Source organism: Delphinapterus leucas, chromosome 16 (genome assembly GCF_059928025.1).
Source record: "Delphinapterus leucas isolate spDelLeu-1000000601 "Yukka" chromosome 16, BTC_Dleu_Yukka2, whole genome shotgun sequence".
Taxonomy (NCBI): domain Eukaryota; kingdom Metazoa; phylum Chordata; class Mammalia; order Artiodactyla; family Monodontidae; genus Delphinapterus; species Delphinapterus leucas.
The window spans coordinates 68,298,409-68,322,551 of record NC_143144.1 but is presented as its reverse complement, the minus strand read 5'-3'; the positions used below and the strand labels follow the sequence as shown (position 1 = coordinate 68,322,551).

The 24,143-nt window shown below is 39.2% G+C and overlaps 1 protein-coding gene across 8 annotated transcripts in view; it reads right to left on the bottom strand.

Moving 5' to 3' along the window:
- Positions 1 to 24,143, bottom strand: part of SHOC2 (SHOC2 leucine rich repeat scaffold protein) — a 112,771-nt gene that overhangs the window by 71,011 nt on the left and 17,617 nt on the right. The window contains exon 2 of one of the 8 annotated variants that reach the window (XM_089898163.1): positions 616 to 680. The exons of 6 other annotated variants lie outside the window; for them this stretch is intronic. The gene's annotated coding sequence lies outside the window, so the exon portion shown is untranslated. Of the gene's footprint in view, positions 1 to 615; positions 6,083 to 24,143 lie in introns of those variants that run through there. One more of the 8 variants, XM_089898164.1, reaches the window with a different exon arrangement.

Genomic DNA, 24,143 nt, shown 5'->3' with positions numbered 1-24,143 from the left:
CATGGGTGGGCAACCCACAAACTGGAAAACAATTATTCTACAGAAGTTCTCCCACTGGAGTGAAAGATCTGAGCCCCATGTCAGGCTTCCCAGTTGCCTGGAAGTCTGGCAACAGGTGGAGTCCCCGTCAGAGAATCTGGCTTTGAAGACCAGCAGGATTTGATCACAGGACTTCCACAGGACTGGGGAAAACAGAAACTCCACTCCTGGAGGGCACACACAAAGTCTCGTGTGAACCAGGACCCAGGGGAAAAAAGCAGTGACCTCTTAAGAGACTGGGCCAGACCTAACTGCTAGTATTGGAGGATCTCCTGCAGAGGCAGAGGGTGGTTGTGGCTCCCTGTGGGGACAAAGACACTGGCAGCAGTAGTTCTGGGAAGTACTCATTGGCTTGAGACCCTCACCTCCCGGAGGCCACCATGAGCCCCACCAAACAGCCTGTAGGCACCAGTGCTGGGTCGCCTCAGGCCAAACAACCAACAGGGAGGGAACACAGCCACACCCATCAGCAGACAAGTGGGTTAAAGTTTTACTGAGCACAGCCCTACCCACCAGAGGGACAAGACCCAGCTCCACCCACCACCCCTTCCTCCCAGTCAGGAAGCTTGCACAAACCTCTTAGATAGCTTCATCCACCAGAGGGCACACAGCAGAAGCAAGAAGAACTACAATCCTGCAGCCTGGGGAACAAAAACCACAATCATAGAAAGTTAGACAAAATGAAACAGCAGAGGAATATGTCCCACCTGAAGGAACAAGATAAAACCCCAGTAAAACAACTAAGTGAAGTGGAGATAGGCAACCTTCCAGAAAAAGAATTCAGAATAATGATAGTGAAGATGATCCAGAAGCTTGGGAAAAAAATGGAGGCAAGGATCAAGAAGATGCAAGAAATGTTTAACAAAGACCTAAAAGAACAAAAGAACAGATGAACAATACAGTAACTGAAGTGAAAAATACACTAGAAGGTATCAATAGCAGAATAACTGAGGCAGAAAAATGGATAAGTGACCTGGAAGACACAATGGTAGAAATCACTGCTGAACAGAATAAAGAAAAAACAATGAAAAGAAATGAAGAATATCTAAGAGACCTCTGGGACAACATTAAAACACACCAACATTTACATTATAGGGGTCCCAGAAGGAGAAGAGTGAGAGAAAGGACCTGAAAATATATTTGAAGACGTAACAGCTGAAAACATCTCTAATATGGGGAAGGAAACAGTCACCCAAGTCCAGGAAGCACAGACAGTACCAGGCAGGATAAACCCAAGGAGGAACATGCCAAGACACATAGTAATCTAAATGACAAAAATTAAAGACAAAATATATTAAAAGCAACAGGGGAAAACAACAAATAACACACAAGGGAATTCCCATAAGGTTATCAGCTGATTTCTCAGCATAAACTCTGCAGGGCTGAAGGGAGTGGTACAATATATTTAAAGTGATGAAAGGGAAGAAGCTACAACCAAGAATACTCTATGTAGCAAGGCTCTCATTCAGATTTGACAGAGAAATCAAAAGCTTTATAGACAAGCAAAAACTAAGAAAATTCAGCATTACCAGACCAGCTTTGCAATAAATGCTAGAGGAACTTCTCTAGGCAGGAAGAGTCCAGCAACTTTAGCAAACCTTGTACATATACAGACTGCTATATCAAAACCTCATGGAAACAGCAAACCCCAAAACTACAACAGATACACACACAAAAGGAGAAAAAGCCATCCAAACACAACACTAAAGATGGTCATCAAACCACAAGAGAAGAAAACAAAAGAGGAAAGGAAGGGGTTTCCCTGGTGGCGCAGTGGTTGAGAGTCCGCCTGCTGATGCAGGGGACATGGGTTTGCGCCCTGGTCTGGGAGGATCCCACATGCCGCGGAGCGGCTGGGCCCGTGGGCCGTGGCCGCTGGGCCTGCGCGTCCAGAGCCTGTGCTCCACAGCGGGAGGGGCCACAACAGTGAGGGGCCCGTGTACCACAGAAAAAAGAGGAAAGGAAGAAAAAAGACCTACAAAAACAAACCCAAAACAATTAAGAATATGGCAATAGGAACATACATATCAATAATTACCTTTAATGTAAACGAATTAAATGCTCCACCCAAAAGACAAAGAATAGATACAAAAACAAGACCTGTATATATACTGTCTACAAGAGATCCACTTCAGACCTAGGGACACATACAGACTGAAAGTGAGGGGATGGAAGAAGGTACTATATGCAAATGGAAATCAAAAGAAAGCTGGAATAGCAATACTCATTTCAGACAAAATAGACTTTAAAATAAAGACTGTTAAAGAGACAAAGAAGGATACTACATAATGATCAAGAGATCAGTCCAACAACAAGATATAACAATTGTAAATATATATGCACCCAACATAGGAGCACCTCAATAAATAAGGCAAATACTAACAGCCAAAAAGGGAGAAACCAACAGTAACACAACAATAGTGGGGGACTTCAACAACCCACTTCCATCAATGGACAGATCATGCAGGCAGAAAATCAAATAAGGAAACACAGGCCTTAAATGACACATCAGACCACATGGGCTTAATTGATATTTATAGAAGAGCATTCTATCCAAATGCCACAGAATACACGTTCTTCTCCTGTGCACATGGAACATCCTCCAGGGCTGACCACATGCTGGGCCACAAAAAGCAAGCCTCAGTAAATTTAAGAAAATTGAAATCATATCAAGCACCTTTTCCAACCTCAATGCTATGAGATTAGAAATAAACTATAAGAAAAATACGTAAAAAGCACAAACATGTGGTGGCTAAACAACATGCAACTAAACAACCGATGGATCACTGAAGAAATTAAAAAATACCTAGAGACAAATGAAAACAAAAGCACAACAATCCAAAACCTATGGGATGCAGCAAAAGCAGTTCTAAGAGGGGAGTTTATAGCAATAAAATCTTACCTCAGGAAACATGAAAAATCTCAAATTAACAACATAAACTTATACCTAAAGCAACTAGAGAAAGAACATCAAAACCTGAAGTTACTAAAAGAAATCATAAAGATCAGAGCAGAAACAAATGAAATAGAGACAAAGAAAACAATAGTAAAGATCAATGAAACTAAAAGCTGGTTCTTTGAAAAGAAAAACAAAATTGATAAACCTTTAGCCAGACTCATCAAGAATAAAAAAGGAAGAGGACTCAAATCAATAAAATTGAAAATGAATAATAAGTTACAACTGACACCACAGAAATGCAAAGGACCATAAGAGACTACTACAAGCAACTGTATGCCAATAAAATGGACAACCTGAAAGAAATGGACAACTTCTTAGAAAGGTACAATCTCCCAAGACTGAACCAGGAAGAAATAAAAAATATGAACAGACCAATCACAAGCATAGAAATTGAAAACTGTGATTTAAAAACTTCCAACAAACGAAGTCTAGGACCTGATAGCTTCACAGGTGAATTCTATCAAACATTTAGAGGAGAGCTAACACTTATCCTTCTGAAACTGTTCCGAGGAACGAAAACTCCCAAATTCATTCTATGATGTCACCGTCACCCTGATACCAAAACCAAAGATACCACATGAACAAAAAATTGTAGGCCAATATCACTGATGAACACAGATGCAAATATCCTCAACAAAATACTAGCAATCCAAATCCAACAATATATTAAAAGGATCATACAACAAGATGAAATGGGATTTATCCCAGGGATGCAGGGATTTTTCAACATCTGCAAATCAATCAGTGTGATACACCACATGAACAAATTGAAGAATAAAAACCATATGATCATCTCAACAGATGCAGGTAAAAGCTTTTGACAAACTTTAGCACCCATTTATGATAAAAACTCTCCAGAAAGTGGGCATAGAGGGAACACACCTCAACATAATAAAGGCCATATACGACAAACCTACAGATAACATCATACTCAACGGTGAAAAGCTAAAAGCATTTCCTCTAAGATCAGGAATAAGACAAGGATGTCCACTCTCACCACTTCTATTCAACACCGTTTAGGAAATCCTAGCTACAGCAATCAGAGAAAAAAAAGGTATCCAAATTGGAAAAGCAGTTGAAACTCTCACTGTTTGCAGATGACATGATACTACACATCGAAAATCCTAAAGATGCTACCAGAAAGCTACTGGAGCTCATCAATGAATCTGGTAAAGTTGCAGGTTACAAAACTAATATACAGAAATCTGTTGCATTGCTATACACTAACAATGAAAGATCAGACAGAGTAATTCAAGAAACAATCCCATTCAGACTCTGGGAGGGCTCATGCCAAGGAGTACTTCCCAGAACTTCTGCTGCCAGTGTCCTTGTCCCCATGGTGAAACAGAGCCACCTCCCGCCTCTGCAGGAGACCCTCCAACACTAGCAGTGAATATAAATTATATTTAATAAGGAACATTAGAGACGAGGGGAAGATGGCGGAAGAATAAGACGCAGAGATCACCTTCCTCCCCACAAATACACCAGAAATACATCGACACGTGGAACAACTCCTACAGAACACCTACTGAACGCTGGCAGAAGACCTCAGACCTCCCAAAAGGCAAGAAACTCCCCACGTGCCTGTGTAGGGCAAAAGAAGAAAGAATAAACAGAGACAAATGGATAGGGACGGGACCGGCACCAGTGGGAGGGAGCTGTGAAGGAGGAAATGTTTCCACACACTGGGAAGCCCCTTTGCGGGCGGAGACTACGGGTGGTGGAGGGGGAAAGCTTCGGAGCCGCGGAAGAGAACACAGCAACAGGGGTGCGGAGGACAAAGCGGAGAGATTCCCGCACAGAGGATCGGTGCTGACCGGCACTCACCAGCCCGAGAGGCTTGTCTGCTCACCCGCCGGGGCGGGCGGGGCTGGGAGCTGAGGCTCGGGCTTCAGGGTCCGAGCGCAGGGAGAGGACTGAGGTTGGCGGCGTGAACACAGCCTACAGGGGGTTAGTGCACCGTGGCTGACCGGGAGGGAGTCCGGGGAAAGATCTGGACCTGCGGAAGAGGCAAGAGATTTTTTCTTCCCTCTCTGTTTCCTGGTGCCTCGTGAGAGGGGACTGGGAGCGCTGCTTAAAGGAGCTCCAGAGACGGGCGCGAGCCGCGGCTATCAGCACAGATCCCAGAGACAGGCATGAGACGCTAAGGCTGCTGCTGCCACCACCAAGAAGCCTGGGTGCAAGCACAGGTCACTATCCACACCCCCCTTCCGGGGAGCCTGTGCAGCCCGCCACTGCCAGGGTCCCGGGATCCAGGGACAACTTCACCGGGAGAACACACAGCGCGCCTCAGGCTGGTGCAACGTCATGCTGGCCTCTGCCGCCGCAGGCTCACCCCGCACTACGTGCCCCTCCCTCCCCGCCACTGGCCTGAGTGAGCCAGAGTCCCCGAAGCAGCTGCTCCTTTAACCCCGTCCTGTCTGAGTGAAGAACAGACGTCCTCCAGTGACCTACACGCAGAGGCGGGGCCAAATCCAAAGCTGAGCCCCTGGGAGCTGACAGAACAAAGAAGAGAAAGGGAAATCTCTCCCAGCAGCCTCAGAAACAGCGGATTAAAGCCCCACAATCAACTTGATGTACCCTGCATCTGTGGAATACATGAATAGACAGCAAATCATACCAAATTAAGGTGGACTTTGAGAGCAAGATTTATGATTTTTTCCCCTTTTTCTCTTTTTGTGTGTATGTGTATACTTCTGTGTGAGATTTTGTCTGTATAGCTTTGCTTCCACCATTTGTCCTAGGGTTCTATCCGTCCGTTTTTTTTCCTTTTAATTTTTTTCTTAATAATTATTTTTTATTTTAATGACTATTATATTTTATCTTACTGTATTTTATTTTACTTTATCTTCTTTCTTTCTTTTTTTCCTTCCTTTCCTCCTTCCTCCCTCCTTCTTTCCTTCCTTCCTTTCTTTCTTTCTACTAATTCTTTCTTTCTACTTTTTCTCCCTTTTATTCTGAGCCATGTGGATGAAAGGCTCTTGGTGCTGCAGCCAGGAGTCAGTGCTCTGCCTCTGAAGTGGGAGAGCCAACTTCAGGACATTGGTCCACAAGAGACCTCCCAGCTCCACATAATATCAAAGGGCGAAAATCTCCCAGAGATCTCCATCTCAACACCAGCACCCAGCTTCACTCAACGACCAGCAAGCTACAGTGCTGGACACCCTATGCCAAACAACTAGCAAGACAGGAGCACAACCCCACCCATTAGCAAAAAGGCTGCCTAAAATCATAATAAGTCCACAGACACCCCAAAACACACCACCAGACGTGGATGTGCCCACCAGAAAGACAAGAGCCAGCGTCATCCACCAGAACACAGGCACTAGTCCCCTCCACCCGGAAGCCTACACAACCCACAGAACCAACCTTAGCCACTGGGGACAGACACCAAACACAATGGGAACTACGAACCTGCAGCCTGCAAAAAGGAGACCCCAAATACAGTAAGATAAGCAAAATGAGAAGACAGAAAAACACACAGCAGATGAAGGAGCAAGATAAAAACCCACCAGACCTAACAAATGAAGAGGAAATAGCCAGTCTACCTGAAAAAGAATTCAGAATAATGATAGTAAAGATGATCCAAACTTGGAAATAGAATGGACAAAATGCAAGAAACATTTAACAAGAACCTAGAAGAACTAAAGAGGAAACAAACAATGATGAACAACACAATAAATGAAAGTAAAAATACTCTAGATGGGATCAATAGCAGAATAACGAGGCAGAAAAACGAGTAAGTGACCTGGAAGATAAAATAGTGGAAATAACTACTGCAGAGCAGAATAAAGAAAAAAGAATGAAAAGAACTGAGGACAGTCTCACAGACCTACGGGACAACATTAAACGCACCAACATTCGACTTATAGGGGTTCCAGAAGAAGAAGAGAAAAAGAAAGGGACTGAGAAAATATTTGAAGAGAATATAGTTGAAAACTTCCCTAATACGGGAAAGGAAATAATCAAGTCCAGGAAGCACAGAGAGTCCCATACAGGATAAATCCAAGGAGAAATACGCCAAGACACATATTAATCAAACTGTCAAAAATTAAATACAAAGAAAACATATTAAAAGCAGCAAGGGAAAAACAACAAATAACACACAAGGGAATCCCCATAAGGTTAACAGCTGATCTTTCAGCAGAAACTCTGCAAGCCAGAAGGGAGTGGCAGGACATACTTAACGTGATGAAGGAGAAAAACCTGCAACCAAGATTATTCTACCCAGCAAGAATCTCATTCAGATTTGATGGAGAAATTAAAACCTTTACAGACAAGCAAAAGCTGAGAGAGTTCAGCACCACCAAACCAGCTTTACAACAAATGCTAAAGGAACTTCTCTAAGCAAGAAACACAAGAGAAGGAAAAGACCTGCAATAACGAACCCAAAACAATTAAGAAAATGAGAATAGGAACATACATATTGATAATTACCTTAAATGTAAATGGACTAAATGCTCCTACCAAAAGACACAGATTGGCTGAATGGATACAAAAACAAGACCCATATATATACTGTCTACAAGAGACCCACTTCGGACCTAGAGACACATAAGACTGAAAGTAAGGGGATGGAAAAAGATATTCCATGCAAATGAAAACCGAAAGAAAGCTGGAGTATCAATTCTCATATCACACAAAATAGACTTTAAAATAAAGACTATTAGAAGAGACAAAGAAGGACACTACATAATGATCAAGGGATCGATCCAAGAAGAAGATATAACAATTGTAAATATTTATGCACCCAACATAGGAGCACCTCAATACATAAGGCAAATATTAACAGCCATAAAAGGGGAAATCAACAGTAACACATTCATAGCAGGGGACTTTAACACCCCACTTTCACCAATGGACAGATCATCCAAAATGAAAATAAATAAGGAAACACAAGCTTTAAATGATACATTAAACAAGATGGACTTAATTGATACTTATAGGACACTCCATCCAAAAACAACAGAATACACATTTTTCTTGCTTAGAAACATTGTGCTCATGGAACATTCTCCAGGATAGATCATATCTTGGGTCACAAATCAAGCCTTGATAAATTTAACAAAATTGAAATTGTATCAAATATATTTTCCAACCACAACGCTATGAGACTAGATATTAATTACAGGACAAGATCTGTAAAAAATACAAACACATGGAGGCTAAACAATACACTACTTAATAACGAAGTGATCACTGAAAAAATCAAAGAGGAAATTAAAAAATACCTAGAAACAAATGACAATGGAGACACGACAACCCAAAACCTATGGGATGCAGCAAAAACAGTTCTAAGAGGGAAGTTTATAGCAATACAATCCTACCTTAAGAAACAGGAAACATCTCGAATAAACAACCTAACCTTGCACCTAAAGCAATTAGAGAACGAAGGACAAAAAACCCCCAAAGTTAGCAGAAGGAAAGAAATAAAAATCAGATCAGAAATAAATGAAAAAGAAATGAAGGAAACGATAGCAAAGATCAATAAAACTAAAAGCTGGTTCTTTGAGAAGATAAACAAAATTGATAAACCATTAGCCAGACTCATCAAGAAAAAAAGGGAGAAGACTCAAATCAACAGAATTAGAAATGAAAAAGGAGAAGTAACACCTGACACTGCAGAAATACAAAAGATCATGAGAGATTACTACAAGCAACTCTATGCCAATAAAATGGACAACCTGGAAGAAATGGACAAATTCTTAGAAATGCACAACCTGCCAACACTGAATCAGAAAGAAATAGAAAATATGAACAGACCAATCACAAGCACTGAAATTGAAACTGTGATTAAAAATCTTCAACAAACAAAAGCCCAGGACCAGATGGCTTCACAGGCGAAATTCTATCAAACATTTAGAGAAGAGCTAACACCTATCCTTCTCAAACTCTTCCAAAATATAGCAGAGGGAGGAACACTCCCAAACTCATTCTACGAGGCCACCATCACCTTGATACCAAAACCAGACAAGGATGTCACATAGAAAGAAAACTACAGGCCAATATCACCGATGAACACAGATGCAAATCCTCAACAAAATACTAGAAAACAGAATCCAACAGCACATTAAAAGGATCATAAACCATGATCAAGTGAGGTTTATTCCAGGAATGCAAGGATTCTTCAATATACGCACATCAATCAATGTGATCAACCGTATCAACAAACTGAAGGAGAAAAACCATATGATCATCTCAGTAGATGCAGAGAAAGCTTTTGACAAAATTGAACACCCATTTATGATAAAAACCCTGCAGAAAGTAGGCACCGAAGGAACTTTCCTCAACATAATAAAGGCCATATATGACAAACCCACAGCCAACATCGTCCTCAATGGTGAAAGACTGAAAGCATTTCCACTAAGATCAGGAACAAGACAAGGTTGTCCACTCTCACCACTCTTCTTCAACATAGTTTTGGAAGTTTTAGCCACAGCAATCAGAGAAGAAAAGGAAATAAAAGGAATCCAAATCGGAAAAGAAGAAGTAAAGCTGTCACTGTTTGCAGATGACATGATACTATACATAGAGAATCCTAAAGATGCTACCAGAAAACTACTAGAGCTAATCAATGAATTTGGTAAAGTAGCAGGATACAAAATTAATGCACAGATATCTCTGGCATTCCTATACACTAATGATGAAAAATCTGAAAGTGAAATCAAGAAAACACTCCCATTTACCATTGCAACAAAAAGAATAAAATATCTAGGAAAAAAACTACCTAAGGAGACAAAAGGCCTATATGCAGAAAATTATAAGACACTAATAAAAGAAATTAAAGATGATACAAATAGATGGAGAGACATACCATGTTCTTGGATTGGAAGAATCAACTTTGTGAAAATGACTCTACTACCCAAAGCAATCTACAGATTCAATGCAATCCCTATCAAACTACCACTGGCATTTTTCACAGAAGTAGAACAAAAAATTTCACAATTTGTATGGAAACACAAAAGACCCCAAATAGCCAAAGCAATCTTGAGAATGAAAAACGGAGCTGGAGGAATCAGGCTCCCTGACTTCAGACTATACTACAAAGCTACAGTAATCAAGACAGTATGGTACTGGCACAAAAACAGAAAGATACAATGGAACAGGATACAAAGCCCAGAGATAAACCCACGCACATACGGTCACCTTATCTTTGATAAAGGAGGCAGAAATGTACAGTGGAGAAAGAACACCCTCTTCAATAAGTGGTGCTGGGAAAACTGGACAGCTACATGTAAAAGTATGAGATTAGATCACTCCCTAACACCATACACAAAAATAATCTCAAAATGGATTAAAGACCTAAATGTAAGGCCAGAAACTATCAAAGTCTTACAGAAAAAAATAGAACACTCTATGACATAAATCACAGCAAGATCCTTTTTGACCCACCTCCCAGAGAAATGGAAATAAAAACAAAAATAAACAAATGGGAGCTAATGAAACTTAAATGCTTTTGCACAGCAAAGGAAACCATAAACAAGACGAAAAGATAACCCTCAGAATGGGAGAAAATATTTGCAAATGAAGCAACTGACAATGAATTAATCTCCAAAATTTATAAGCAGCTCAATAACAAAAAAAGAAACAACCCAATCCAAAAATGGGCAGAAGACCTAAATAGACATTTCTCCAAAGAAGATATACAGATTGCCAACAAACACATGAAAGAATGCTCAACATCATTAATCATTAGAGAAATGCAAATCAAAACTACAATGAGATATCATCTCACACCAGTCAGAATGGCCATCATCAAAAAAATCTAGAGACAATAAATGCTGGAGAGGGTGTGGAGAAAAGGGAACCCTCCTGCACTGCTGGTGGGAATGTAAATTGGTACAGCCACTATGGAGAACAGTATGGAGGTTCCTTAAAAAACTAAAAATAGGGCTTCCCTGGTGGCGCAGTGGTTGAGCATCCACCGGCCGATGCAGGGGACATGGGTTCGTGCCCCAGTCCGGGAAGATCCCACATACTGTGGAGCAACTGGGCCCGTGAGCCATGGCCACTGAGCCTGCGCGTCCAGAGTCTGCGCTCTGCAACAGGAGAGGCCACACCAGTGAGAGACCCGCGTACCGCAAAAAAAAAAAAAAAACAAAAAACTAAAAATAGATCCACCATATGACCCAGCAATCCCACTACTGGGCATATACCCTGAGAATACCATAATTCAAAAATAGCCATGTACCAAAATGTTCATTGCAGCTCTGTTTACAATGGCCCAGAGATGGAAACAACCTAAGTGTCCATCATCGGATGAATGGATAAAGAAGATGTGGCACATATATACAATGCAATATTACTCAGCCATAAAAAGAAACAAAACTGAGCTATTTGTAATGAGGTGGATAGACCTAGAGTCTGTCATACAGAGTGAAGTAAGTCAGAAAGAAAAAGACAAATACTGTATACTAACACATATATATGGAATTTAAGAAAAAAAAATGTCATGAAGAACCTAGGGGTAAGACAGGAATAAAGACACAGACCTACTAGAGAATGGACTTGAGGATATGGGGAGGGGGAAGGGTAAGCTGGGACAAAGCGAGAGAGAGGCATGGACATATATAGACTTCCAAACGTAAGGTAGATAGCTAGTGGGAAGCAGCCGCAAAGCACAGGGAGATCAGCTCGGTGCTTTGTGACCACCTGGAGGGGTGGGATAGGGAGGGTGGGAGGGAGGGAGACGCAAGAGGGAAGAGATATGGGAATATATGTATATGTACAACTGATTCACTTTGTTATAAAGCAGAAACTAATACACCATTGTAAAGCAATTATACTCCAATAAAGATGAAAAAAAAAAGAAACACTCCCATTTACCATCACATCAAAAACAATAAAAAACCTAGGAATAAACTACCTAAGGAGACCAAAGACCTGTACTCCAAAAACTATAATATGCTGGTGTAAGAAATCAAAGATGACACAGATGGAAAGATATACCATGTTCTTGGACTGGAAGAGTCAGTATTATCAAAATGACTATACTACGGAAGGTAATCTGCAGATTCAATGAAATCCCTATCAAATGCCATTGGCATTTTTCATAAAAGTAGAACAAAAAAATCTTAAAATTTGTATGGAGACACAAAAGACCCAGAACAGCCAAAGCAATCTTGAGAACGAAAAACGGAGCTGGAGGAATCAGGCTCCCTGACTTCAGACAATACTACAAGGCTATAGTCATCAAAACAGTATGGTACTGGCACAAAAATAGAAATATAGATCACTGGAACAGGATAGAAAGCCCACAGATAAACCCACGCACCTATGGTCAATTAATTAATCTATGACAAAGGAGATAAGACCGTACAATGTGTAAAGACAATCTCTTCAACAAATGTACTGGGAAAACTGGACAGCTATGTGTAAAAAAATGAAATTAGAAAAATTTTTAACACCATACACAAAAATAAGCTCAAAATGGATTAAAGACCTAAATGTGAGGCTGAGCACCATAAAACTCTTAGAGGAAAACACAGGCAGAACACCCTCTGACATAAATTGCAGCAATATCTTTTTCAATCCATCTCCCAGATTAATGGAAATAAAAACAAAAAGAAACAAATGGGACCTAATTAAACTCAAAAGCTTTTACACAGCAAAGGAAACCATAAATAAAATGAAAAGACAACTCACAGAATGCGAGAAAATATTTGCAAATGATGTGACGGACGATGGATTAGTCTCCAATATTTACAAACAGCTCGTGTGGCTTAATATCATCAAAACAAGGAATCCAATCAAAAAGTGGGTATAAGACCTAAATAGACATTTCTCCAAAGAAGATATACAGATGGCCAAGGGGCACATGAAAAGATGTTCAACATCGCTAATTATCAGAGAAATGCAAGTCAAAACTACATTGAGATATCACCTCACACCAGTCAGAATGGCTATTACCAAAAAATCCACAAACAGTAAATGCTGGAGAGGGTGTGGAGAGAAGGAAACCCTCCTACACTGTTGGTGAGAATGCCAATTGGTACAGCCACTATGGAGAACAGTATGGAGGTTCCTTAAAAACTAAAAACAGAGCTACTATATGATCCTGCAATCCCACTACTGGGCATATATCCAGAGAAAAACATGGTCCAAAAGGATACATGCACCCTGATGTTCATTACAGCATTGTTTACAACAGCCAAGATATGGAAACAACCTAAATGTTCACTGACAGAGGAATCGATAAAGAAAATGTAGTATATATATACAATGGAATATTACTCAGCCATAAAAAAGAATGAAATAATGTCATTTGCAACAATCTGGATGGACCTAGAGATTATCATATTGAGTGAAGTCAGACCAACAAAGTGAAATATCGTATGATATTGCTTATACGTGGAATCTAAAAAACAGATGCAAATGAACTTATTCACAGAACAGAAACAGACTCACAGACTTAGAGAGCAAACTAATGGTTATTGGGGGGAAGGGTGGGGAGAAGGGATAATTAGGGAGTTTGGGACTGACATGTACACAGTGTTATATTTTAAATGGATAACCAACAAGGACCTACTATATACAGGGAACTCTGCTCAATATGTAATAACCTAAATGGGAAAAGAATTTGAAAAAGAATAGATACGTGTACATGCATAACTGAATCACTTCACTGTACATGTGAAACTTACACAACATTGTTAATCAACTATACTCCAATATAAAATAAAAAGTTTTTTTAAAAAAGACAAAAAAATATAAGTTGCAGAATGGTAAAGAATGGTTCCACGTGTATAAAGTTTCAAAACATACAAATTAATGCATATGGCCTGTGAATACATACATACATACATACATACACAAAGGATTGAGAAACATCAAATTTGGGATGGTGGTTTCTAAGCTGTAGTTCAGGGTAAAGACAAAGTAAGATAGAACGCTAACCCAATGTTTGACAAGTGGATTTCATAGAGTCCAAAGTTATGTTTTCATTTTGAAGCAAATGCTCAAATGAACCTTGAGTTCCTCTCCTGGCTGTTTGAAAGATCTAGAAAGACATCTTCACTAGTTATTAGAAGAATATTTATTTAACAAATACAATGAGAAGTAATGTTTTATCTATCAAATTGATTAAAAAATAAAAAAGAACCATGCTGGTGAGGACACAGAGAAACTTGCACCCTCACAGACTGCTGATGGGCATACAATCCAGTAAAGACTTTCTGAAAATGTGGCGTCTTCATAATATGATTGACTTGGCACTTTTTGTTTGTTTGAAGAAAAATATAAATGTATGTGAGAGTTACACATCTGTGTAGGAACACAGAAAAAAATAAAAGAATATACTCTCAAACTGTTCATTTAAGTGCTTACTCCTCTCTCTGGAAAAGACAATGGAGTCAGAGGTTATGAGAGAGAGATAAGAGGAAATGCCAGGGAATGAGGTAAAGAAATGGAAGTTGAGAGCAAATCATAAAGGGCCATGGATACTGAACTAAAAGAGTTTGGACTCTATCACAAATTCTTCACCTAGGATCTTACAAGCACATGGAGGACAGTGATGAAACAGCTATGCATTCTGAGCCTGACTTATCTGGAAAGGAAGTTATGTGTCTGCATGTGCCACAGTCTAGCAGTACTGAAGGAAGACAGATCTGTCATCAAGACTTCAGCTAAGCCCTTTCCCAAAAAGCAAATCTCCACTCCCTCTGCTTTTACCTGCCCAGTCCTAATGGCGTTAAGACTTGTTACCTCAGCTTAGATAGATTGAGAAGTTTATCAACTACTATCACATGATTACCTTTGATTTCCCAAGTAACCCTCTGTGAAGTAGGCACCCCGAGAGTGTTATTCTCATTAACAGATGAGTTAACCAAGGTTTATGGAAGTTAAATCATTTGCCCAATAGCACGGTGGGAATCTGACAATAACACCACTAGAGGTAGCAGCAGTGCTAAATGCTTTTTAGCTCATATATCGTTAAGTCCTGGCAACAATTCTGAAGCATATTAAAGTCCATTTATAGATAAGGAAACTAAGGCTCAAGAGCAATCAAACAACTTGTCAAAGACCACACAGACCATAATTGGCAAGTCACAAGACTAACATAGTTCTGACTGCAAAACCCTTGTCTTAACCAATATACTATTTCAGAATACATTAAGTGGTTATACATAATCATGTAAATAAGCAGGATTAGACACATGAACCAAGGAAAATTTCTGACAAAACAAGACTTGAAAAGGTAGGACTGCTTTCTATAGTCTGAAGAAATGCTGAATAAAAAAAGCCAAAACAGAAAATCTAAATATCTGTCTTTAAAAAATTATCGCCCCCCCATATAGATCACACTAGTAGTTTACTTAGCAATCTGGCAGTTAAAAGGTAAATGTTTTCCAATAATATATTATTATATGTCTATATGCATAATTCATATAACCTCAAGTTCAACGAGTTCAACTATTTTCTACTGGGCTTCCCTGGTGGCGCAGTTGTTAAGAATCCGCCTGCCAACGCAGGGGACACGGGTTCGAGCCCTGGTCCGGGAAGATCCCACATGCCGCGGAGCAACAAAGCCTGTGCGCCACAACTACTGAGCCTGCGCTCTAGGGCCTGCAAGCCACAACTACTGAGCCCACATGCTGCAACTACTGAAGCCCGTGTGCCTAGAGCCTGTGGTCTGCAACAAGAGAAGCCACAGCAACGAGAAGCCCGCGCACCGCAACGCAGATTAGCCCCCGCTCGCCACAACCAGAGAAAGCCCGCGCACAGCAACAGAGACCCAATACAGCCAAAATAAATTAATTAAAAAAAATTATTTTTTACTGAGTGGTATCTTCTGGAAAAGTATGATAAAAGCAATATATTTTATAAATTAATTTGAATTCAGTACCTTAGAGTTTAACTCTACAACCATTTAGGCCCACTTTTCCATTAATAGAATATATAAATGTTTCAATAACTGACCACTAGGAAGTGATGATGCATCTCAATTTAGAAAAGAACCTGACTCAGGCATCCTCGGCCCATGCACTAATTATTAAAAACTAGCACTGACTATTCCCTTACAGTAATATTGTCATATAATCCAGCAATCCCACTCCTGGGCATATATCCAGAGAAAACCATAATTCAAAAAATACATGTACCCCAATGTTCACTGCAGCACTATTTACAATAGCCAGGACATGGAAGCAACCTAAATGTCCATCAACAGAGGAATGGATAAAGAAAATGTGGTGTTTATATACATATATACATACACACTCACACACACACACACACACACACACACACAATGGAATATTACACAGCCATAAAAAAGAACAAAATAATGCCATTTGCAGTGACGTGGATGGCCCTAGAGATTGTCATACTGAGCAAGTCAATGACAAATACCATGATACTGCTTATATGTGAATCTAAAAAAATGGTACAAATGAACCTATTTACAAAACAGAAATAGAGTCACAGATGCAGAACACAAACTTATTGTTACTAAGGGGGAAGGGGGGAGGGGTAAATTGGAAGATTGGGATTTGACATATACACACTACTATATATAAAATAGATACCTAAAAAGAACCTACTATACAGCACAGGGAACTCTACTCAACACTCTGTAATGATCTATACGGGAAAAGAATCTAAAAAAGAGCAGATGTATGTATATGTATAACTGATTCACTTTGCTGTACAGTAGAAACTAACACAACATTGTAAATCAACTATACTCCAATAAATTTTTTTAGAAGAGTACATGCTTATTTTTTAACTAGTTTTCTCTTGTCTAGGATAAAGAGAATTATTCAGATAAGTGAGGGGGGAACTGGATGTCCAGAGACTTTAGGAGTTCTAGCTATATTAAATTTGACCCACCTTATAATCTAATTCAGTCTCTACCCTGTATTCTCATGTTAAATGTAGGTATCACCTAGCTAGCTTCTGTCTCTAAAGGATTTTGGTTAAAAGTACTACAGAAAAACAAATGCAATTAAAAAATAAAAAGCATAAGATCCGGGGCTGTGGGTTTGGGCTCCAAATCCCTTGATTAATTACAATGTGATTTCTACTTCCCTTACATTTCTAGGCCTCAGTTTATCTGAAAAATGAGTTTGGGGAGTTATATGATCTCATAGGTACCTCAAAGCTCTAAAACTCCTACTGCTAAGTCTTCACAGAAAGTAGTTCCAAAGACCAATTGTGGGTGTTCAACACATAGTAGGATATTTAAGAATTACCTTCAGACTGGAAAATTCATTCTAACAAAATGTCCAGGTCAAAACCCAAACCCTTAGAATTACAGAAAAGATACTTCCAAAATTAAGTGCGTTCTGATTATATTTACATTCTGGGACAGTAGTTACCATCTATATATATTAAAAAGCTTACTTGATCCACATGGCTATAGGTAATCATAGCTGCAAATGTTTGGAAATACCCTTACAATGTATTAATCACAATATGTCCTGTAATACAGTCTCAGCATTTCCCAAAACGTATTTCTACAACATCTAGTTCCATGGTCAAATAGGTTTAGAATAAAATGTGTTTCTGCTGTCTGACAGCAGAAATTATTAGTACTTTTAATATAATAATGTACTTTTTTTTTTTTTTTTGGCTGAGTTGTGTCTTCGTTGCTGTGCGCAGGCTTTCTCTAGTTGCGGCAAGCAGGGGCTACTCTTCGTTGTGGTGCACGGGCTTCTCATCGCGGTGGCTTCTCTTGCTGTGGAGCTCAGGCTCTAGGCGCATGGGCTTCAGTAGTTGCAGCACACGGGCTCAGGAGTTGTGGCATGCAGGCCCTAGAGCATGTGGGCTTCAGTAGTTGTGGCACATGTGTCCAGCAGTTGCGGCGCACAGGCTCTAGAGCACAGGCTCAGTAGTTGTGGCTCACAGGCTTAGCTGCTCTGCAGCATGTGGGATCTTCCTGGACCAGCAATCAAACCCATATCCCCTGCACTGGCAGGCGGATTCTTAACCTCTGTGCCACTAGGGAAGTACCTACTATAATAATGTACTCTTGATGACGAATATAATATACAAGATTTCCCAATTTATTTGCATCAGGAAACCTTTTCTGAGGAATATCTGTATCACATAGTTTCAAGTGAAAAGCACAAATATTTAGCAGTAAATAAAGGTCACTGTTAGACAAATTAGAACACTGATAGAACTTTACAGAATTATTTTAAAATTTGATATTTAAAAAACACTGGATCAATAATTGGAGTAACAAACACTTAAAACTGAAATCTCCAATAATCTACCAGGCATTACAATTCTCTGTAAGGATATTAGAATGAGCTTTTGTATCTGGGGCTAACAAAGTAATATATTCAGTCACACAGTCATATAGGAATGGGGTGGAAAAAATATCTACCTTCTCTGAGCTGTCACCCTGCTCCTGCTAGTAGACAAAGGGTAGGTAAAACAGAACTGGGTCAAATGAATATATGTTCAAATCAGAGAACAGAAGAAAGCTTGCCCACTAAGCTATCAAGATTTTTCAAACATATTTCTTTTAATAGAGTCATTAAGTGAGGAAAATAATTGACATTTCCCTTGAAAAACAAGATGCCATTCAGAATACCAGATTATTCCAGAACTAACATGTATTATGCCAAAAGACTTAAAATAAAAAATTCTAGTGGTAGCAACTAAAGTACAAAAGTTCAATTTTCAGATTCAACTGAAAAAGGAATCAACATCTAAATAAACTAAAGAACTAAAGAGTACTCTAATTCCTAACTACAGGCATTAGTTTCTAGTCTCATTTTTAATGCTTTGTAATGTACAAGGCTTCAGAAATATAAATTAAGTAATACAATCAAACTCAAATGTTTGTGTTTTTTTAATTAAAAAAATGATCTAAAAGAACCTCTGTAAATGAACTGTTTTCAACTTTCAGAAAACTACATCAGCACATATTTTATTCCTTGTACTTTTTTTTTTTCAACTGACAAAATAACTTTAATGACCTCTAAGGTTAACATTTAACTCTAAAGTCTATGTTTTTTTTTTTTTTGCAGTACGCAGGCCTCTCACTGTTGTGGCCTTTCCCGTTGCGGAGCACAGGCTCCGGACGCGCAGGCTCAGCGGCCATGGCTCACGGGCCCAGCCGCTCTGCGGCATGTGAGATCTTCCCAGACCAGGGCACGAACCCGTGTCCCCTGCATCAGCAGGCAGACTCTCAACCCCTGTGCCACCAGGGAAGCCCTAAAGTCTATGATTTAACCACATAATGAAGGCTACTAACACTATACATACATATATATATATATATATATATATATATATCTCCCTTGACATTCAAGGAAAACCTGCCATGTTAACTTTGGAATTCCTATCTACAAATACCATGGTAAATATAATTCCCGAAGATCATAAAGTATCACAAAACCAAAAGAAAGTAGATGTATACTTGAATCTCAATGAGAATACTGTATATGCTATGGAGTAACATGTGAGCTAATGAATAAAAAGCTCATTTAGGGGGCTTCCCTGGTGGCGCAGTGGTTTAACCCCTCATTTTTGGATTTCCTTCCCATTTAGGTCACCGGCGAGCACTGAGTAGAGAGAGTTCCTTGTGCTATACAGTAGGTTCTCATTAGTTATCTATTTTAGTAGGGTATATATGGCAATCCCAATCTCCCAATTCATCCCACCCACCCCCATTCCTTGTACTTTAAAAATTATCTTAATTCTGACAAAATTGGACCTACAGCCCTTATGATTTTTGGTTTAAAAATGGCAGGGTAAAAAATGATGTGACCTCTTTCTCCTCTTGAAAAAATCTCAAAACTAAGAAAACAATGAGAAACAGAAATACAAACTACACTTTCATCCTTAAGCACACCAGGAGACATCCCTAACCACATATGTGAGAATGCAATGGGTTAAAGAGGGATGCTGGATGGTCTCAAGCAAGGGAGAAGGCTTGCAGCTTCAAATCTCAACATTATCATACCTCAGTTCTCTAAAGTACTTGGCATGGCCAGAAGGGTAAGGCCAACAATCCCTTGTTTGGCATATCGGAAGCTTTCACAGATTTCATTTTGCATCACTGAGACACAGGAAAATCAGAACTGAACAAGAAATCATAGAGTTTAAAAGGGTACATGTTTTCCCGGGGGTGGGGAAAAGACTATTGCACTTCAAGGATTCAAAGAGAATTCTTTGAGAATCTACACAAACTCACTGCTACCTAAAAATGAACAGGAGAAGGAAGTCAATAGCGGATCAATATGTATAGAGTCTTCAAGGTCAAAAAATCTGACCAAGAATTAATACTGAGTCTAACAATATAGTTCAGTATAAAAACAACAGGTAAATATTATTAAATATGTAAGAACTCAAGGAATATTGTCCCTATGAACTGCTCTTGAAGAAAACACTAGTTTATAAAGTTCAATCATCCAGAAGACAAATAGAAAAACTATGACCTCCTGGGCCTCAGCACCACCCACCAGTGGCCTAACACCAAGTCTGGGACCCCGAGGTCCCACAGCCAGAGACCCCAAGACACAGCTCCATGTACCAGTAGGCCAGCACTGGCACCAGGACTCAGCCTCATCCACTGTTGGGCAGGCACAAGCCCCTGGAACCCCTGGGCCTCAGCCCCACTCACCAGTGGGCCAACATCAGTCCCAGAACTATTGTGGCCCCACAGCCAGCCATGTAAAGACCCAGCCCACCCACCCACAGGCCAGGACCACCCCAGGACTCCTCTGGCCAAGTAGCCAAATGTGCCAGGACCCAACCCCACCCACCAGCTGCCAGCAGCCTCCACAAAAGGCGGGGCCTGGCAACCAACTAGACTGGGGGCCAGCCATACCTGAGTGTGCCCATAGTAGGCAGCCCACCACAACATAAGTGCCGACAGAGCCCACAAAGAGGACATTCCTAGGACTTACAGCTCTGGTGACCAGAGGGGAGTGTGCTATTGGGATCCATAAGACATCTCCTATATAAGGCCACTATTCCAAGATCAGGAAATATAACCAATCTACTTAATACATAGAAATAAAAGTAGCAAATTAAGCAAAATCAGGGGAACAGAGGAATACATCCCAAATGAAGGAACAAGTTAAAACCCCAGAAGAACTAAGTGGAGGTATGGAATATACCCAATAAAGAGTACAAGGTAATGATCTTAAAGATGTTCAAAGAACTCCAGAGAAGAATCGATAAACACAGTGAGAAGTTTAACAAAGAGTTAGAAAATATGAAGAGCAACCACAGATGAAAACGATAACTGAAATAACTAATATATTAGAAGGAATCAACAGTAGATTAGATGATACAGAGGAATGGAGCAGCAAACGAAAGTCAGAGTAGAGCAAATCACTGAAGCCGAAAAGAAAAAAGAATAAAAAGAAATGAGGACAGTTTAAGAAACCTCTAGGACAACATAAAGCATACTAACATTCACATTATAGGGATCCCGGAAGGGGGTGGGGGTTGGGGGTGGCACAGAGAACATATTTGAGTACATAATAGTTGGAAACTTCCCTAACCTGGGAAAAGAAACAGACATCCAGGTCCAGAAAGCACAGACAGCCCCAAACAGGACCAACCAAAAGAGGACCACACCAAGACAACTGTAATTAAAATGGCAAAAATTAAAGATAAAGGGAGAATATTAAAAGCAGCAAGGGAAAAGCAACAATTTATGTACAGGGAACTCTCATAAGACTACCAGCTGTTTTTCAGCAGAAATTCCACAAGCCAAAAGGGGATGGCATGATATATTTAAAGAGATGAAAGAGTAAAACCTACAATGAAGAATACTCAACCCAACAAGGCTTTCATTCAGATCTGGAAGAGAGATCAAAAGTTTTACAGACAAGCAAAAGCTAAAAGAGTTCAACACCACAAAACCAGCTTTACAAGAAAGGTTAAACCCACAACTAGAAATATGAAAATTACAAAAGGAAAAATCTCATTGGTAAAGGGAAATATACAATAAAGGTAGTAGATCAATAAAACTTGTAGGAAGGATAAAAGACAAAAGTAGTAAAATCATCTATATCCACAATAAGTAATTAAGGGATATGTAAAACAAGAAGATACAAAATATCTTACACCAATCAAAACAGTAAATGAGAGAGGGGGAGTAAAAATGGAGGGTTGTTAAAATGCATTCAAACTTGAGATCAGAAACTTAAAATACTCACATACATAGGTATAGATTGCTGTAATATAAACCTCATAGTAACTACAAACTAAAAATCTATAACAGATACATACACAAAAAAGAGGAAAGTATCCAAACATAACACTAAGGAGAGTCACCAAACCACAAAAGAGCAAAAGAAGGAACAAAAAGCACTACAAAAATAACCCCAAAACAAACAAAATGGCAACAGATACCTACCTATCAATAAATACTTTTAATGTAAATGGACTAAATGCTCCAAACAAAAGACAGAGAGTAGCTGAATGGATACAAAAACAAGACCCATATATATGCTGCCTACAAGAGACTCGTTTCAGGTCTAAAGACACACACAGACTGAAAGCTAGGGAATGGAAAAAGGTATACCATACAAATGGAAAATCAGGGTAGCAATATTTATATCAGACAAAATAGACTTTGAAACAAAGACTGTGACCAGAGACAAAGGACATTACATGACGATAAAAGGATGAATCCAAGAAAAAGCTATAGCAACTGTAAATACATATATGCACCCGACAAAAGAGCAGCTAAATACATAAGGCAAATATTAATACATATAAAGAAAAAAACTGACAGTAACACAGTAATAGTAAGGGACTTGAATACCCCACTTACATCAATGGACAGATCATCCAGACAGAAAAATCAATAAGGAAACACTGGCCTTAAATGACACATTTGACCAAATGGATTTAATAGCTACACAGAGAACATTCTATGCAAAAAGCAGCAGAATACACACTCTTTTCAAGTACATATGGAACATTCTCTAGGATACATCACAAGCTAGGCTACAAAACAAGTCACAGTAAATTTAAGAAGAATAAAATCATATCAAGTTTTCCAATCACAAGGCTATGAGACTAGAAATCAACAACAAGGGAAAAAAACTGCAAAAAGCACAAACACATGGAGGCTACACAATATGCTACTAAACAGTCAATGGATCATTGAAGAAATAAAGTGAAATAAATAAAATAAATACCCAGAAACAAATGAAAATGAAAATACAATGAAGCAAAATCTATGGGACATAGCAAAAGCAGTTCTCAGAGGGAAGCTTACAGTGATACAAGCATACCTCAGGAAACATTAAAAATCTCAAATAAACAACCTAACCTTACACCTAAAGGAATGAGAAGAAGAAATAACAAAACCCAATGTTAGCAAAAAAAAAAAAAAAAGAAATCATAAAGATCAGAGCAAAAATAAATGAAATAGAGACTAAAAAACAATAGAAAAGATCAATGAAACTAAAAGCAAGTTCTTGAAAAGAAAAACAAAATTGATAAGCATTTAGCCAGACTCATCAAAGAGAGGGCCCAAATAAATAAAATCAGAAATGAAAGAGAAGTTACAACTGACACCACAAAAATACAAAGGATCACAAGAGATTACTATGAACAAACATACACCAGTAAAATGGACAACACAGAAGAAAAGGACAAATTCCTAGAAATGTACCATCTCCCAAGACTGAATCAGGGAGAAACAGAAAATATGAACAGACTAATTACCAGGAATGAAATCAAATCATTAATCAAAAAACCCCCAACAAACAAAAGTCCAGGACCAAAGAGCTTCACAGATGAATATTACCAAACATTTAGAGAAGAGCTAATACATATTCTTCTAAAACTACCCCAAAAAATGGCAGAGGAAGGAATGTTTCCAAACTCATTCTATGAAGCCAGCCATCACTGATACCAAAACCAGACAAAAAACACTGAAAAAAAAAAAAAAAGATTACACCCAATATCACTGATAAACAGAAGCAGAAATCCTCAATGAATGAAATATTAGCAGACCAAATTCAACAACATATTAAAAAAATCATACATCATGATCAAGCGGGATTTCTTCCAGGGGTACAACGATGATGGTTCATTATCCACAAATCAATCAGTGTGATACACCACATTCAGAAATTAGGGACTAAAAATCATATGACCACCTCAATAAGATGCAGAAAAGCTTCTGACAAAATCCAGCATCCATTTATGATAAAAACTC